This window comes from Hippopotamus amphibius, chromosome 4 (genome assembly GCF_030028045.1).
Source record: "Hippopotamus amphibius kiboko isolate mHipAmp2 chromosome 4, mHipAmp2.hap2, whole genome shotgun sequence".
Classification (NCBI taxonomy): domain Eukaryota; kingdom Metazoa; phylum Chordata; class Mammalia; order Artiodactyla; family Hippopotamidae; genus Hippopotamus; species Hippopotamus amphibius.
Genome location: NC_080189.1, coordinates 166,303,752 through 166,323,400, shown reverse-complemented (window position 1 = coordinate 166,323,400; position 19,649 = coordinate 166,303,752). Strand labels below are relative to the sequence as shown.

At 44.2% G+C, this 19,649-nt stretch overlaps 1 pseudogene; it reads right to left on the bottom strand.

Moving 5' to 3' along the window:
- Positions 1 to 7,614: 7,614 nt before the first annotated feature.
- LOC130851599 (14-3-3 protein zeta/delta-like) lies at positions 7,615 to 8,438 on the bottom strand (annotated as a pseudogene).
- Between the last annotated feature and the right edge of the window lie 11,211 nt (positions 8,439 to 19,649).

The following is a 19,649-nucleotide window of genomic DNA, read 5'->3' as shown; positions in this document are numbered from 1 at the left end:
GAGAAAACCTGCCTAAATGCAGATGTGCTTGAAGGGTTTATTACTGTGTGATTTACCGGCTTGGTCTAAGATTTTCCCTGATCTTCCTGCCCTATTCTTCCCATCCCCACACAGGGAGGGGAAGTCCCTGCTGGGAAATAGCTCTAAGGAGAGCAAGAGGAAAGTGAGTGCGTCTGGCAGTCGCTTTCCTGGCCCATGGGGGGCGCGGCAGTAACAACTCCCACCCCACAGAGGGGCGGCTGTGCCCCAGAAACGGGGGCAGGGGAGCTTTACACCGGAGGCAGCTCAGGGAAGTGACAAAGCAGGACACATCCGTACATAAGCCACCACCGAAAGGAAACCAAGAGAACCTCTGAGTGGCAGTTCCACTCAGTACTGCCTGGAGGCTTATTAGTCCATGACCCTGTGCCAGGAGAGAGAAGCAGTCTGGAGGTGCTGCTGTAGCAGCGTCCGCGTGGATACCGTTATCTGGGAAATGCACCTTTCCACACGAACCTGTCTTCATCCAATAGATGGATAGAGTCATGAGAACATGATAATGAAAAACTGGCAAGGATATAGTTAGGGGATTCACTCAGGGTTTTTCCAAAAGTCTTTCCAAGTAATGTTACTATGAAAAATTGGTGACTAAGAAGCTTTCAAATATCTCTCTATAGGTGAAAGCGCCTAACTCCTTTCTGGGGATATTGACGGGAGATTTACACTCTGGCCATTTTCATTCTACTTCCCTCCGGCAGGTAGCCTCCCTAAACTAGTTTTCTTTGTGTAAAGGGGAGGGCAGGACCGAGGAGGACCCGAATCCACACGCAGGCATCTCCTCCTACTCTGCCTGGCATCGTTTCTCTCCAGGGTGGACGGTAAATTGTACTGGGTTATAATACAGACGCTCCAATTATGTTTGCTGTTGTTTCATTTCTATCGTATGTCTCACCTGGCTAATCACCTTAAATCTGTGAATATTTTCCTCTGAAAATTAATGTCGTAGTTACCGCAAGTTCCCACCAGTTCCACTAGAGGGCGCCAGATGGCAACATCTGAGGGAAGACGGAGGAAAAAGTCTTTTCTGATAGGCGAGATCTGAGGGCAGGGGGAGTCTGTTCCCCGGCTTTCCGCAATACCATCATTGCAACTGCTAGACGCATCACAGAACTTAATAACTACGCTGGACCGGCAGTGTGAGTTGTGCGATGCACACCAAGCTTTCTTTCTGTGTCACTGACACAAGTGATGTCCCCTGCCACCCAAAGTATTTTAGTCATTGTAGGGGGTCCAATGATGGCTCCCCCAAACACATTTTTGGGGGGTTGTGTTGGGTCTTTGTTGTCTCGCGGGGGAGCTTTCTCCTGTTGCAGCAAGCAGGGGCTACTCTTCCTTGCAGTGCACAGGCTTCCCTTGCTCGGAACACAGTCTCTAGGCACAGGGGCTTCAGTAGTTGCAGCATGCGGGCCCTTGGGCACAGGCTCAGTAGTTGTGGCACCTGGGTTTAGATGTTCCTCGGCACATGGGATCTTCCCGGACCAGGGATAGAACCTGTGTCCCCTGCTTTGGCAGGCGAATTCTTAACCACTGCGCCACCAGGGAAGCCCCCCCCCCCCCCCAACACATTTCCATGTCTTAACCCCGGCACCTGTGAATGTGGCCTTGTTTGGAAAAAGTTAAGGACCCTGAGATGAGATATTCTGGATTATTGGGGAAGGCCCTAAATCCAATGACAGCTGTTCTTATACGAGAAAGACAGGGAAATTTGACTCAGACAGACGAGGGGAACACGGAGAAAAAAAGTCCAAGTGAAGACAGAGGCAGAGATTGGAGGAATGCAGCCACAAGCCGACCAACGCTTGGTGCCAACACTTGGAAACTGGAAGAGGCAAGGAAAGATTCTCCCCTGGAGCCTCTGGAGGGAGCACCCCCTGATTTTGAACCTCTGGGCCCCAGAACCGTGAGAGAATAAATTTCTGTTGTTTTAAGCCACCGAGTTGTGGTAATTTGTTACAACAGTCCTACAAAATGAATACAGCCACCCTATACCACATATTCTCAAAGAGGGTAACATGGCCCCCAAGAAGGAGAAAATTGGTTCTTGGAGGGAGGCAGGGAACGCATGAAAAAATCTTAGATACTGCAGTGATTTGTCACCCTCCAAGGACCACAGGACGTAAAAAGATATGCAGTATATCTGTGGTACTAAAATTTTATTCACGGGGGAGCAGGGAGGGAGAAGACAACGAGGGAAAAAACAATCTAAACAAGGTTCCTTATAGGAATGCCCATTTTTTTAAAGTTGAGAATCACTACCCTACACTTATGCTGCATACACATCACTGCTACTTTTAATTTTTAAGATGACATGAGGAAAAATTAAGATGTAACAAAAAAAGAAAAGTAATATACAACCAGAACCTATGAACCTTTTTTTCCTCAGAGAAATGCATTTTAGGTTCCTCCCTCCTTTCTAGCTCCATAAGTACAAAGAACATGTGTGCTGGGCACACAGTATACAAATACAAAATCAAGCTCACTGCCCTTAAAAGACACACAGTCTAGAGATGGGACGGACCAGGCCATACTTTCAACCCAATGTCTGAGGGGGGTGAGGGAGGCGTGGCCAGGCTGGGCGCACAGGCAGACCCCACCCCTCTCAGCTGGGGGACGGAGGTGGTGGTAATCAGAGCAGACTTTCTGAAAGAGGAGCTGGAGTGCATGGGACAAGCTGGACTCAGCCAGGAAAGGAGAGGCAGGAGCTGGAGGCAGAGGGAGTACCCCCATCTGAAAACAGACGCTTCCTCCATGCTCTGTCTCAGGTCCTCCAGCCTCTTCCTTTCTGCGGTTACCACACTGGTTAAGATCTTCCAGTCCCATCAGGAGCAGTCTCCGCGCCATCTCTGCGCCCCTCCCCCCGATCTCCTGTGCACCAAACTAACCTTTCCTAAATAGTCTGCCACAAGCACGCCTTTCCTCTGCTCAAGAACCCTCTATGGCTCACAGTTACAGGCTAAAGCCCTCCCCAAGCTTGCTGCCCAGGATTCCAACCACCTGGCGCTTCTTTCTTCTTCTCTCCCCCTCTCCCATCTAGCCAGTCCTGCGTTTCCCCAGACACCGTCACCCGAGAGCTAAAAATTTGATCATGTTGACAGTAATGATAAGGCTGCTTCTTTGGCTCCAGCTCCACCCTTTCTGTGAACGCATTGGACCATCTCGAATTCCTTCCAGTTAGTTCTCAGAGTCCCCAAGCAGGCTCGGACATGGCCTTAGGAGCCTCTGCTAACTAGAGTAATATCACCCAGTGGGTGAGAGTTCTTTCATAGGTTGTGGGCCCCTGCGTGGACGATACTTGTACCGCAGTGGAGAATGTGTCCCTCTGCCTCATCCCAAAGCAGCATCCCCACCACCGTGTGCCCACACTGGAGAGAGATGTCCATGGAGCCGCCCATTTTCCTCATCCTGGCCTCTCGACTCTTTTTTTTTTTCTTTAAGAACTTTTATTGAGATACAAGTGACAAGCAATAAACTGCATATATTTAAAGTGTACAATTTGATATATTTTTTTCTTATTAGTAATGTTTATATGGCAATCCCAATCTCCCAATTCATCCCACCTCAACTCCCTGGTTGATTTGTACCATTTTTTCTATATTCCGCATATATGTGTTAATATATGATATTTGTTTTTCTCTTTCTGACTCACTTTACTCTGTGTGACAGTCTCTAGGTCCATCCATGCTCTACAAATGTCCCAGTTTTGTTCCTTTTTACAGCTGTGTAATATTCCATTGTATATATGTACCATATCTTCTTTATCCATTCATCTGTTGATGGACATTTAGGTTGCTTCCATGTCCTGGCTATTGTAAATAGTGCTGCAGTGAACATTGGGGTGCATGTGTCTTTTTGAATTATGGTTTTTCTCTGGGTATATGCCCAGTAGTAGGATTGCTGGGTCATATGGTAACTCTATTTTTAGTTTTGCAAGGAACCTCCATACTGTTCTCCATAGTGGCTGCATCAATTTACATTCCTACCAACAGTGCAAGAGAGTTCCCTTTTTTTGTGCATGGTGTTAGGGAGTGTTCTAATTTCATTCTTTTATATGCAGCTGTCCAGTTTTCCCAGCACCACTTATTGAAGAGGCTGCCTATTCTCCATCGTATATCCTTGCCTCCTTTGTCATAGATTAGGTGACCATAGTTTATCTCTGGGCTTTCTATCCTGTTCCATTGATCTATATTTCTGTTTTTGTGCCAGTACCAGATTGTCTTGATGACTGTGGCTTTGTAGTATAGTCTGAAGTCAGGGAGTCTGATTCCTCCAGCTCCATTTTTTTCCCTCAATATTGCTTTGGCTATTTGGGGTCTTTTGTATCTCCATACAAATTTTAGGATTTTTTAATTCTAGTTCTGCAAAAAAATCTGACCCCTCAACTCTTGCAGGAAGCTGGGTCACAGCAACATAGACCAAGGTCCAGACCCAAAGGCTGTACTTAAACTTGTCCCCTCGTCCATCTCTAGCTCGTTGTCTTTGGAACGTATCTCTATACTTTGCTAGCTCACAGTGCGTTCTTTCCCATGAAGATCCTGAGACAAGACTGATTCTCAGCAAACACAGTTTAGGTTCTCAAAGCGAGGCCCCCCTGCATCCATATACCTGGTTCATGGGGCACGCTGAAAGTGTTCCTCGAACCTCCAACCCAGTCATTTTTCCAGCCTCCAAAATCTTCGTGTTTGTCATCTGGGCCTCTGTGTGGTATCATCAGTGCTTGCCTCTGTGCACCCCTTGTACATCGTGTTTGTTTGTTTGTTTGTTTAAAGCACTGAGAGCAGAGGACAGAGGGTGTCTTACAGCAACCTGACAAGTAATCCTGTCTCCCTGGTTGTTGCGTGCAAAGACCTAAGAAACAAAGCTCTGCCCTCTTATGTCCATCCATGTGACACTTCCCTAGACCTCCCTTGTCCAGTCTTGCTCTTCCACACTCATGAGAAGCAGAGAGAAGCAGGCTTCTCATGGGGAAATTGGTGGTGTGCACAGGAAGCGTCTCCACTGCAGGTAACTCAGAAATGAGCAGGGGGGAATGTCTGCTATATATTGTGATCCCATTTTCCCAGCAGGAGTCTCCAGTGTTGCTTTAGTTTGCATTTCTTCTGTGGGTGAGGTGATCGTCCTCCGTGTACTGGAAGTCATATGCAATTCTTTGTCTGTGAACCATTAATCATGTTTGCTCACTTTTCCTATCAGGTTGTTGATCCTTATTGATATCTATGAGCTTTTTTCTTTTTTTTTTTTAAAGATTTATTTATTTATTATTTTTTTGAGACAAGCTTTAGATTTTATTTATAATTTACTTGAATAAGATCCATCTCCTCAGTCTAACTTCATTTTCTGCAGCTATAAAATGATTATTTCACATCCTTGGCCTGGGGGTCAGGAGAAATCAATAGAAAAAGAAAAGAGCTGTGAGTGAAGATGCACTATTACGTTGTCCCAAATGCACAAGAGATCTTCTTTTCTTGAAAGAAATACCCCAAAGCCTCCATTGCACTTTTATTTGAATGTATATTTGGGACAATTGTCGCAAAGGGCTGATATTTCCCAATTTAATCTGAGGTCATAATAAAACAAGCAACAACACAGTATTTGGGATTTCAGTTTCTCACCCTTATCATCAAGACTCACTGCCTCCCATCATCAGTATTTATTGAGCATTTACAGTGTACTAGGCACAACAGAACATACAGAAAACATTGTGCCTGCTCTCGAGGAGCTTACATTCTGAAAGGAAAAAAAAGTACTCCTCCTTTAAAATGATATTTTTGTTTGGTGTTTCCTGCAAGGTACTGAAGAAATAGCTTGTAGGGTGAACTTTGGTTATAACTTAGCCCCATCATTATTCAAAGAGAGGAAGAGGAAGGATTTTAAAGGCAAAGATAATGACAGACCATTTGGGATAGGTAGGGTTTATAGGGAGATAAACACAATCTCATCAACTAGGGAGAGATTTGCTGCAGGGAATAGGATGAGGGAAACAGCGTGTGGGATGCAAGCAAAGGAAGCAGGGTATCCTTAGACACTGAGTGGAGCCAGTAAGATCATGCAGCCTTTTCCCCAGGTACTTGGCCACCAAGTGGGAATGGTTGGTGACAAGACAGAAGGCTTAAAAAAGGTAATCCTGTGCCCCTGACGAATAGAAAGAATAAAGGATCAAAACTGAAGGCAGGCTATAAGAGTACCAAGAAATTCTTTAAAACAAAAGTGATCTAGAAGCACGAAACTTATAGTTAATGCTACCCAGTGTCATGATGGGCCAAGCACATTGTGGATTCCTAAGTTAGAAAATGCCATATACCAAAATTTTAAATGGAACACCCTTTTTTTTTTTCTTTTCAATCAATAAATCCCCCCACCTCTGAAAAAAAAGGGAGGGGGGGAGAATGGGACATGGTTGGGAATAGTAGTAGTTATCTTAGGAGTATTTTGTTGTTATGATAAAACTTTGTATTCAAACTTGGTGAAAGCCCATTAGCTGCCAAGAGGGAATAAGGAATAAATTTCCAAAAATGTACAATTTTCTTTAGAGAAGTTTCAGAACCAAAAGACTTAATTTACATGAAAAGCTGTAGAGAAAGTAGTTAAGTCCATTCATAAAACTTTTATTCCACTGACATGAACTTAATACACATGTTCTTAACAATTATGCTTGGATTGTTCATGAAAATCTCATAAGACATTAAACAAAGCTAGCCATCATCTTAAGTTATTTCCCTGTTAACTATTTTTACAGCACATGCATGGTAGGCTTGTATCAAAAAAAAAAAAAAAAAATCACAAAAAAAAAAAAAACCTAAAAAAAAGTTAAATACATGGGTTTTTTTGTTTTATTGCTGCACTTAAAGTCCATGAAGTAATGAATATCAAGCAATCCATTTTTACTGCATCTTTACTTGTACATTTGTTCTTAGGTTGCCTAAAACATTTAAATACAATGAAATGAGTGTAGCAAAAATAATGAAAGCAAGACAGCAGGTAACTTTACAAATAATGGAATGTGAATCATTTCTGCCCTTATCCAGAGTAAGTTGGGTCACAACTAGAGGAACACTTCTGTAGCTGCAGTCAGTGGTGTGCACATGGAGACCGAGTATGCCACAGATAACACATAGTTTAACATGTAATATCCATGGATATCCATCTCCACTACAGCCTTGTAAGTGCTCCAAACCTTAAAGTACCCACAACTACACCTGCGGCTGGAACCAATGATCCCTTTTATTCCCCACCAGGACAAACCAATATGTAGGCAGTTTTCTTTGCTTAGACATGGAAGCAGTTTTAACACTGGCCCTTGTGAAGCCACAATGTACCAAAAGTGCTATGCCAAACATTTATAACTTGTATAAAAATTCCACATCCCCATATTGGCCACCTCAGATGAAAACAGATAACTCCCTAAATGTTAACTGGCTCTTTTCCCCTAATAGTAAACATAAAAACCACATGGGAAATATAGAAATTCAAATAGAAGTAACATAAACCTGTCATAAATCGTAAACAAAAAACTATTTGTGGGCCAGCATGGATGACAAATGGTCTACTGTGTAAATTTTAGAATGAGGCAGACAAAAGTTGGAAGGCCGGTTAATTTTCCTCTCCTTCTCCTGCTTCAGCTTCGTCTCCTTGGGTATCCGATGTCCACAATGTCAAGCTGTCTCTCAGTAACCGCGTTATTAGCATGCTGTCTTTGTATGACTCTTCACTTAATGTATCAAGTTCAGCAATGGCTTCATCAAATGCTGTCTTTGCAAGAGAGCAGGCTTTCTCAGGGGAGTTCAGAATCTCATAATAGAACACAGAGAAGTTAAGGGCCAGACCCAATCTGATAGGATGTGTTGGTTCCATTTCCTTTTTGCTGATTTCAAAAGCTTCTTGGTATGCTTGCTGTGACCGATCCACAATCTCTCTCTTGCCATCACCAGCAGCAACCTCAGCCAAGTGACTGTAGTAGTCTCCTTTCATTTTCAAATAGAAGACTTTGCTCTCTGTGAAGCATTGGGGATCAAGAACTTTTCCAAAAGAGACAGTACATCATTGCAGATATCTCTGAGCTCGGTCTCTCTGTATTTTTTCTCTCTGTATTCTCGAGCCATCTGCTGTTTTTTCTCAGCACCTTCCGTCTTTTGCTCAATACTTGAGACAACCCTCCAAAATGACCTACGGGCTCCTACAACATTTTTATAAGCAACTGAGGGAAGATTCCTCTCCCATTGGATAATTCAGCTCCTTGCTCAGTTACAGACTTCATGCAGGCTGCCATGTCTTCATATCGCTCAGCCTGCCTGGCCAGTTTGGCCTTCTGCACCAGCTCATTTTTATCCATGACTGGATGTTCTGTGTCCGGAGTGGGTGGCGGCAGACAGACAGACGGGGCTCAGCAGTCTCTGGGCGGCAGCGGCGAGGCTGAGACTCTGTCCTAAAGATTTATTTATTATTTATTTATTTATTTTTGACTGCGTTGGGTCTTCGTTGCTGTGCACGGGCTTTCTCTAGTTGTGGCCATCAGGGACTACTCTTCATTGAGGTGCACAGGTTTTTCATTGCAGTGGCTTCTCCTGTTGCGGAGCACTGGCTCTAGGTGCTTGGGCTTCAGTAGGTGCAGCACATGGGCTCAGTAGTTGTGGCTCATGGGCTCTAGAGTGCAGCCTAGGTAGTTGTGGTACACGGGCTTAGTTGCTTCGGGGCATGTGGGATCTTCCTGGACCAGGGATCAAACCTGTGTCCCCTGCATTGACAGGCAGATTCTTTACCAGTGCACCACCAGGGAAGTCCAATGTCTATGAGCTTTTATGTATTACGGAAATTAACCTCTTGCTGTAAAAGGAATGGCTGTGTTCTCCCAGTGTGATGTGTGTTTGACTGTGATCTTGGTGAGTTTGGTCATGCGTAATTTTCTGTTATGACGTCAAATTTGTCAGTCTTTTCCTTTATGGCTTCTGGGGCTTGCATGATAATTACAAGATTTTTTTTTCTTTTTAAATGTACATTTCCAACAAGCAAAGAAAGAATATCTTAAAAAATATGAAAACTGATTAGGACTGGACCAAGACACCTGATTGCCCTGGGGAGGCTAATATTGAGATGTTTCAAGCTAATAGTTTAAATATTTGTTCGAATTCCCTTAGATTACAGGGTGGAAGGTGAGGAGGCTATGCAGCTGTCCTGAGCAGTTCAGCTCTGGCCCTGAACATGGATACCTCACGCAGAAAACAAATGTTCCATGTGAACGAGACCCAATTCCTGGAAGGCAGCTGGCAGCCAGCAGGGCTCCTGGGGCAGCCACTTGCTGGGTGGGTGGGGGGCCTGTCCCTTCCCCCAGACACACCTAAAGCAGCCTTTTTCCTATCACATTTGTACTCTCCCTGAGAGAGACTCTTGTAAATGAAGTTTTGAGGGACCTGGCCTCCTTGTCCCCTGTGAGCTGCAGAAAGGGATTCCAAAAGGGACAGGTAGCTATGCAAGCCCCATAGGTCTTCAGGGATAAAACGCTTTTGTGTTAACCAGCCCTGAGACAGAAAAGGACCCCCATTAATTTTATTTTTTAATTTGAGGGCTTTAAAAAAAAAAGCTTCATCTTTATTGAGGTGTAATTGCCACAGGAACGTGTAAGATATTTGCAGTGTGTATCATGACGATTTATTATATGTACACAAGGAGGGGAAGGATTCCCCCCACCTAGTTAGTTAGCACACCCATGACCTCACAAATTTATCCTTTTTTGGGGGGGTGTGGAGGGCATTTGAGTTCTACTCTCTTAGACAATGCATCACCCCCCAAGACTGTCAACTGTAATTATTTACATTCAAGGGAGGCTGAGAATAATAGTGACGAATAATGAAGAATAATAATGGTTTAGAATAACCATCATTGCTTGGAGTTCCCTGGTGGTCTAGTGGTTAGGATTTGACGTTTTCACTGCCATGGCCTGGATTCTATCCCTGGTCGGGGAACTGAGATCCCGCAAGCCATGTGGTGTGGCCAAAAAATTAAAAACTTTAAAAAACCATCATTGCTTGCCAAATGAGTATATGAGTGAGGAGGAAGGAATAGACTTTTATTAAGTGAAAACGTTTGTGAGGGGTTTTTTTAAAATGTAGATAGAGGCTCTAAAATCAAGAGAAAACCTGCGTTAATATTTTAAGCTTTTCTGAATAAGTCAAGAAAAAGGCAAGGTTGTCACTGGAAAGCTACGTTCACTCATTCAAACCCTGTCCCAGGTAACACAGGAGAGCAGAGTCTGAGGGAGACCCCCAGGGTCCCAACGCATCTGGTAAGACGCCCCCCCCCCCCCACCGGAAGCTGGAGTCTCAAGACTACAAGCCCTGGGAGATCTCTGACAGTCACCTTCTTCTTCCTGTTCCCAGCATCCCAACTTTGCTCCAACATCAATGTGCACATTTCCAGGGGAGGTGCCAGGTCTAAGCCAATCCTTGCATCCTGTATCCTGTTGACAGTGGGATTGAACTCATGCCGTGTTAGGGTTTCTTCACTTTTTTTCATTGCTGGCTTCCTAAGGAATTGTTTTAGATACTATTTTCCTAATGGCACACTTCTGCCCTCATGACATTTTAATAGCACTGGTACAGTCATCCCTTGGCATCCATGCGGCATTGCTTCTGGGACCCCCCACTGATACCAAAAGCTGTGGCTCTCAAATCCCATGGCCTGCCCTCTGTATCCGACTGTATACTGAATATGTGTGCATGTACTGTATGCATAGCTGTGCTTTATAAGTAAAGAGAGAAAGATTTATTTGCCCCTTCCAAGAACTCATTTTCACCCCTTTTGGGGGCAACATGATTCCCACTGAGAATGCACAGCGGAAGGGATTTCAGCACCGATGATAATAGCAGCAGACTGGAAGCCACCTAAATGTCCATCTGTAAGGACTGCTTGAATGAATTATGCTACACCTAAAGAATATGATACTGTGTAGTTGCGCACGCATGCACGCACACACACGCGCACACACACGAGGAGTCCTCCTATGTACTAATATAAGATCTCCAAAATATATTAAGTAAAAAAATGCAGGGAATGGAACATTTACAAATGATGTCATTCTTTTAAAAGCAGAGAGGAAGAATATGTATCTGTAGACACCTAAATTATCACAGAAAAGATATATGTTACACTAGTGACACTGGTGTGCTTAAAGGGAAGAAAAACTGAGTGACAGAGATGGGGGATAAACTTTTAACTGGGTACCCTGAACTGTGTCACTGTGTTGCCTGTTCAAATGTTAAATTCAAAGTAAAACTATCTGAATGGAAAGTTAGTATTTATGCTTTTTGGTCTGTCTTCTTAAAGTACTCGAGCTAGTAAAATCTGTCGTGTTTCACTTTCCTTATCACTATCACTGACTGAAGGTTTCTCTCATTAGCAGGATTTCAGCACCTGGTGGACCAGCAAGTGGCTTCTGCCTCCGTGTTCTGTTTCTGCAACATTGGACTGGTGTTTTATCACCATGGGATTTTCCAAAACACCACCACACCTGGGAGAAAATGCTGCGTGGAACTGGAAAATGGAACTTCCCGGACTCCCCGTTTTCCTCTTTCTACTCAAGCACTCAGGTAACGCCCGCACAGCCGTGCGTTGATTTCCCACACTGTAGTTTCTGTAGTGCCTTTGCACACCTGCCACAGTAACTTCTGTCCCTGGGCAAAGAGTCCTTGCCCAGTTTGGTAAATATCCTGTGGCCCAAATTCCCCCCAAACCCTCCTGCTTTAATGATTCATTTTCTGGGCACGGAGAAGCATAAGCCAATAAGGAGCCCTTTACATGTTAGTTTCCTGGGTCCTTCCCCTTTCTGTCATTAAGGCGGTCACCCAAATGGATGACGCTTCATTAAGCTCTTATCTAAATTTAGTCGTCAGGTTGCCACCAGCAAGTATTCAGTGAGTGCTGACTGTGGACTCATGGACTCAGCACTGGCTCCACTCCTGATGGAACCCATGGCTTTCGTCCAAAAGCCATTGCCAGGGTGCTCTGGTGATGATTAACTTGCACTGAATCATCAACAAAAATTTAAAAAAACTCACGGAGGATCACTGACCCACTTTTCATAGGGCGTGGAAGCACTGTGAACATGGTAGCACGTCCACAGCCGTCAGCAGTCGACAGTGGTGATGTCGTTGTGCTGATGATTGTATTTTCACCATTAGTTCATCAATAGTGACTTTTTCAGTGCTTGCAAATATGATCTTCAGAGATAACTCAGTGCTGCCACCTTAGGTTTGGATGAAGGACTCAGAGTTCCTTCTGGTTGATGTGGCCTGGCCAAGGATAGGGATGAAATCTGAAGATCTGTGAGTGAAGGATGGGATGTGGCCCTTCCTGTTGAGGTGTTGGGGTCCGTGGGCTTTGTGGTGGGTCAGTAGCATAGGGCTGGTAAGAAAGGAGGGACCATAGCGGGTATGGAGGGGCTACAGAGTTAGAGGGACAGCAGACCTCTATGGGTCTCTCTCGGGTGATGGAGGACCCAGTCGCCCAGGCCACCCTGCTGTTGTCATGGTTAATGACTGAAGTGCTTTCGATGTGGGGCTCCAGCACCAGGAGGCTGAACTTCTAGTCTTCCGGCTTGAACGGGCACCCGCTGGAAGCCATTTCACTTTCTTCACGAAGGGCCTCTCTACATCCTCACCTAACAACTGGTGCCCCACACACTTAGAGGTGACCAAATTGTGGTCAAACTTTTTCCAAAGACAAGTTTGATCAAATTATTGATCGCCATTTTGCCTTCCAGGGAAAAAGAGCTACGTGTACATTTAGCAAGTGAAAGTCTTCCATTCCTTTGATGCTTATGAGAACTTGTTCAAATTTCCAAACTGAAGCAGAATTAAATTAAAATGTATATATCATCCTTTAGATTTATTCTGGAAATAATAAAAAAGGAATCTATCACGAGGGTGTGGGGTAGGTCTCAGAATCACACAAAAGCTGCAAATGCAGGCAGCTCTGATGGTCTATCTGATTGAAACTGTTAGTCCAACTGCTGGAGACGATTCAGATCTCTCGGCTGACCCCTCAGCCAGGGCGGGGCAGGGCACTTGACTGACAGCCTCACTAAGGCTGTGTAGGTTGGGGGAGAAAAAGAAAAGGATCATTGTATATGGTGATGGATGTTGACTAGATGTATTGTGGTAATCATTTTGAAGTATATACAAATATTGAATCATTATTATGTAGTCTGAAACTTATACAATGTTATTTCAGCTATACCTCAATTAAAAATAAGATAGCTTAAGCAGAACCCGCAACTAGAATGTGTTTGACTGTCACTCAGACGATCTGAGACGGAATAATCTCCTGCAATGATTCCCAACTTTTCTCAGTATGATTTTTTTTTTAATTTCAAGGACCTCCATGTAATTGTTGTCATACTTTTGTATACAAATACAGTTAATGAAATAGGAAGGCTAACAAATGCACTTACCAGCAGCTTGCAATAACTCTAATTTCCACCAGGTGGCAGCAGTGCACATGTTTTTAACCAGAGTCTATAAAATGGCAAATCATTTAGATTATATTAGATTAGACTGACCATGTGACTTCTAATAATTCACCTAATTTGTTGACAGCTCTCCCTGCACCACTAATGTAAGGATGAGACATCTGTGGGATAAAAGAAAAGACGTGATTCTAGTTCTGCCTTTGTGTTTGCTGGCTGTGTGATCTTGGCAAATTATTAACCTCAAATTGAAATAACCCATACCCTGTCTTCCTCTTAGAGTTGTTCTGAAGAGAAAATATCTTTAACCTAAAGTATCATTCAGCTTAATCTTCTGCAGAACTCTCACCTCTCTCTCCACCACGCTTCTTTGTGAGCAGTTAACAATAACGGATATTAAGTGCTCCTTTAGGGTCAAATAAATTGTAGCTGCTCCACAATTGTTTTCTCCTTGTCGCCTATAAATATCTCCCAAGTAAAAGAAAAGTTCTAAAAAAATAAGAAAGAAAGAAAAACTCCAGATCTGCGCTGTCCAATATAATACCATTTGCCCCATATGAGTATTAAACACTTGAAACAGGGCTAGTTCGAGGTGAGGTGTGCTGTAAAGTATCAAATTTACACCAGTTTTCAAAGATTTAAAATAAAAAATGTAGAATATTTCATTAATAATTTTGATTATATGTTGAGATAATATTTTTGATATATCAGCTTAAATAAAAATATATTACCAAAATGAATCTGGCTATTGAAAAATTTAAATGATGTCTCTGACTCACATTATATTTCCACTGGGCAGTGCTGGTCCTGACTATGCAGGTTTTCAGTTTCTGTCCTGCTATGGGGTTCCATGATTCAACCATGAACATTTGTAGAGGGAAAAGAAGTTCCAGCTAAGCCTGGGCCTTAGCCCTTCCACAAACTATCCTACAGAAATACACACGTCGTTATCTGTACGATGTGTGTATGTTTGTAGTATTGTTTATAGCATTAAGAAAAGAGCTGAAAACAACCTAAACATTCAATAACTGGGGTCTGGCTAATAAATGATGATACACTTTTTTTTAAATAAATTTATTTATTTATTGGCTGTGTTGGGTCTTCATTGCTGCACGCGGGCTTTCTCTAGTTGTGGCCAGCGGGGGCTACTCTTTGTTGTGGTGCATGGGCTCCTTATTGCCATGTCTTCTCTTGTTGTGGAGCACAGGCTCTAGGTATGTGGGCTTCAGTAGTTGCAGCACATGGGCTCAATAGTTGTGGCTCACGGGCTCTAAAGCGCAGGCTCAATAGTTGTGGCATGCAGGCTTAGTTGCTCTGCGGCACGTGGGATCTTCCCGGAGCAGGGATCGAACCGTGTCCCTTGCATTAGCAGGTGGATTCTTAACCACTGCACCACCTAGGAAGCCCGATGCTACACTCTTATATGAGACGTGCACCTATTAAAAAGGCAAGACGTTTTCCATAAGAACTACTGGAGATATCATACACCTAAAATGAATACAATGTTACATGTCAATTATATCTCAATTTCTCAAAAAAATAAAGAAGAAGAACAATCTGAGACACTTATTCTGATTCAGTCGATCTGGGGTGAGACCCTTCAATCTCTATGTTTAAAAAATGCCCCTGAGAGATTCTGACTTCAGATGTTTGAGACACACTAAAATAATGTATAAGTATACGTAACTATATGAAAAAGATATCCATGACAGTGTATGGAATAATATTACATGATGACTTTTGTTTATAAAATAGTATTACATGTGTGTATGTGTGTACAAGGACATGTTTATGCATAGAAAAAGATTTGGAAGGCTAAGACCTGGGACTGCTATCTCTGGTTGCCTCGAGGAAGTGGGAGAGGACGAGAAGACAGATTTTCCACATTTACTTACATACTTTAGTATTTGTTTGTTTACACATCATTTAAAGGGAGGAGGAGGACTTGTGATTTCATCATTCCCAAGTGTTGGGGAGGGAGGCTGACAGAGGCTGTCAGGCATGCTCACACCCCGGTCGAGGCAGCCCTGGGGGCGGCCCATCTGGTGTCCCTGGGTGGGGCAGGTCCTTCCAGGGAGCCCCAGCCTGGCCCGCCCCGGGCCTGCAGTTACCCTGGCGTGGCTGCTCTTCTCTCTCCGCTGCCTGGATGCACGGGGGAGCCCGAAGCTGACTTGAATCAATGACTTGGGAAGAGGGCTTTCCACTTTGCAGCTTGGCCCATGGCAGAGCCCGAGCCTGTGAGGTCACCCGGCACAGCTGCGAACTATTTCAAGGAAACAGGTGGTGGCTCTGGCTTCTTCCTAGGCTGGGAGTTCGCTGTGAGAGGGCTTTTCAAGGGCAACCTCAAAGCCTAGCCCCAGAGGCCTCTGCGGTTGGAAAAGGGGAGCACAGGTTGGGAGACCTGGCATCCTCCCTCCAGAATGGCAGCCTCAGCCCTGGTGACACATTAATTCACTGGGAAGCTTTAGCAGTCCTCTGCCAGGGCTGAGCCCCAGACCTACAAAACCTGAAACTCTAGGATGAAGTCTGGGCATCAGCAATTTGAAGACTCCCAGGTGATTCCAATACGCAGCCCAGGTCAAGACCACTGGTCTAACCCTTGCAACGAAAGTCCCTGGATCTGCAGCACCCTTGAGAAATTTGTTAGAGTCTCAGCCTTCACCCCAGATCTAGTGAATCAGAATCTGCAGTTCCATAGGTCCCAGGAGACGGGTGCACGGGAGGGTTTGGAAGTGTTGTAGTAGGCAGGGGCTAGGAGATAAACACACAGGCTCTGGGGGCTTACAAAAGGAGTGGAATGCTAGCAAAGCCCCTGATTGCTGTGTGCTCTCAAGAGACCTTCTTAACCTCTCTGAGCCTCATTCTCCTCGCTGATATAATTAAGATAAGAAATGCTCCTTTTGGATTGTTGTGATGATATAGCTTGATGATGCCTGTAAAGTGCTGGTCCTCAGAACCACTAAATATGAATTCCGTTTGTTAGGACTGTACTGTTTTTTCATCCTGAAATGCAACCTGCTTGGTTAGCTAGCCTGCTATGAGCATATACTGGCCATGCTTCTTGTCCAGCTCATCCCCCATCCTACCAGCCTCGAATGTCTTTTCTTTCCAGGGGCTCAGACACAGGGACCAGAAAGTCTGTGGCTCAATCCAGACGGTGTCCAATTCCAGAGTTGTTTTTCCTGTTGAAATCATGTGATTGCTCCATCGTGAGGAAAAGAAAAACAATACAAGGGAGTAGGTTCTCGTAATTGCCATGGAAGCTGCAAATGTGGAGCGTTTCTGTGCCAGCTGGAGAGGAGAAGGGTTTGGGGAAGGGGTTTGCCAAATCTCTGCCTGCCTGGGCTTCTCAATTGCAGATCAACCTCAGATGGAGAGTAGGAGAAGCTGTGTAAAGGCCTCCGAAACGATTTGGGGAATGGCACATAAGGACAAGAAGTGGACAACATTAAGCAATGCTGTGCTTCCAGAGATAGCTTGGCTTCATCCAACAATGGTACTGGCTTTTCATAATTCTCTTCATTCGCTTAACAAACAGCCTTTTCTAAGTGCCGGGCATTGCACTATTGTCTCAGGTCGTCATCAAAATTACCCTTGGAGGCTGGTATTACCCTCATTTCATAGGTGAGAAAATAGGCTTAGAGATGTTTGGATCGAAGGTCAAATAGCCGAATGACAGAGTTGGGGTTCAGACAGAGGCTGTCTGGGGTCCACAGTCCACTCTAGCTCAGTCTACCATTCCGGTTCTCCTCAACCCTGGAGGACGTGGCCATGGGGCTGGAGCACTTTCCCGTTAAAGATTAGATTGTTATTCTTGGTGCTTTTTCCACTTGGTGCTGAGAGGCCACACCTCCCTAAGACCTCTGACAATCCCTTCATCTTTTGAGAGGGAGATACGAGTTTCACTGCAAACTAAGGTTCTGTATTCATCTGCAAACTACAAGAATTTAAAATCACCCCCCTTACTCTCTTTCACCTTTCCATTGAAGAAACATTTGCTGGGGACATCAGGAAATAACACAGACGCGTAAAAAGGAGAGGTGTGTCTTATTTGAGGGACCGGAGTGTGAGAGCCCTAGGGGAGTAGAGAATACGTAATGGTTTTATGGGCCAAAAAAAGGAGGTGATTTTAGGCAAAGGGGTAAAGCACGGGTAAAGCCACAAAGACATCAGATGTAGCTCTCTGCTCTTTTTTCCCCCATTCATCTTGAAATAAAAGCCAATTGGGATTTTCTTTTTATTTATTTATTGATTTATTGGCTGTGTTGGGTCTGTGTTGCTGCACATGGGCTTTCTCTAGCTGCAGCGAGCAAGGGCTACTCTTTGTTGCGGTGCATGGACTTCTTAGTGTGGTGGCTTCTCTTGTTGCGGAGCATGGGCTCTAGAGCGTGTGGGCTTCAGTAGTTGTGGCACTTGGGCTCAGCAGTTGTGCTGCATGGGCTTAGTTGCTCTGTGGAATGTGGGATCTTCCTGGACCAGGGATCGAACCCATGTCCCCTGCATTGGCAGGTAGATTCTTTTCTTTTTTTTAAGGAAATGTATTTTATTTTTTTTAATTTATTTGTTTTTGATTTATTTATTCATTTATTTATTGGATGTGATGGGTCTTCGTTGCTGCATGTGGGCTTTCTCTAGTTGCAGAGAGCAGGGGCTGCCCTTCAGTTGCAATGCACGGGCTTCTCGGTGCGATGGCCTCTCTTGTTGTGGAGTACAGGCTGTAGTCACTCGGGCTTCAATAGTTGTGGCACGTGGGCTCAATAGTTGTGGCTTGTGGGTTCTAGAGTGCATGCTCAATAGTTGTGGCACACAGGCTTAGTTGCTCTGAGGCATGTGGAATCTTCCTGGACCGGGGCAAGAACCCATGTCCCCTGCATTGGCAGGTGGATTCTTAACTACTGAGCCACCAGGGAAGTCCTGGGATTTTCAAGAACAAACTTTATTTTGAATTTTAAATTAATTCAAAATAATAATATGAATAGTATGTAGTAATTCCTAACACTATGTGCCAGCCACCTTCCTAAACACTTGATGTGCATTAACTCATTCACTCCTCACAAGAACCCATTTTAGGGGTGAAGAAACTGAGGCTCAGAGAGGCTAAATAACTTGTCAAGGGTCTTACAGCTAAGTGAGCCAGGATTCACACCCAAGCCTCTTGGCTCCCAACTCTGCTCTTGCCCACCTGCTACATTGTCTCTGAAAGGCCAGATACTCTGACATATCGCTGAAGCCTCTGGCAGTCTCCCTTTAACACTGTTTTTCTCATAACTCACTTTTAATGCAGAGCAGGGCTGAGATCCAGGAGATCTGTAGCTCTGCGACAAATATCTATGTAGTAAAATAATAATAATATGAAATATTTGTCAAGCACCTACTATGTACCAGGCACAGTGCTAAAGTCTTTACAGGCATCTCCTCACTTAATGCTTCCTCCGAGCCCTCTGATGTAGGTATATTATTATCCCCACTTTATAAATGTGGAACTGGGGCTCAGGAACCTGCGCAGGATGATACCCAGGAGGTAGCAGAGCTGGGTGTCAATCTCAAACCATCTGAAATCAGCTCTCCCTTGCAACAGAAATCCCATGGTGCCTTTTTATCTTGGGGGGATCATTAATTTTTCCTTTTTTTTTTTTTTAAGCTTTCCTATCTGTCAAATGGGACTAATCAAAATAACTAATATTTCTGTACAATTGTGTAGATTACAAAGGATTCCCAGGTGTATAGTCTCATTTGAATCTCAGCAACCTGATCAAGGTAGAATAACACATCTTCCAACCAGGTCTTGGAAATCCCAAGGTATGATGCTCCATGACAGCAAAAGGAGATAGGCTCTTTCTTTCTGCTCTTTAGTCCTTGGCTATTTGGCTTTATTTTAGGTTTGCTGCCTTGTGAATGCAAGATGGTTGCCACAGCTCTAGGTATCTCATCTTTAGAAATGCATATTCAAAGGAAGAAGAAAGTAGACAGGGCTGAAAAAGAAGCCTTCATTTGTATCAGGGAGGAAAATCTTTCTCAAACACCCCTTCCTCCCCAACTGTACTGGTAAACTTCCTTTTATATCTCATTGGTTAGAACTAAGCCACATGGCTGTCCCTAGCTGCAAGTGAGGCTGGAGAAACTAGTCCAGTATATGACTTTTTCAGCCTCAACAGTG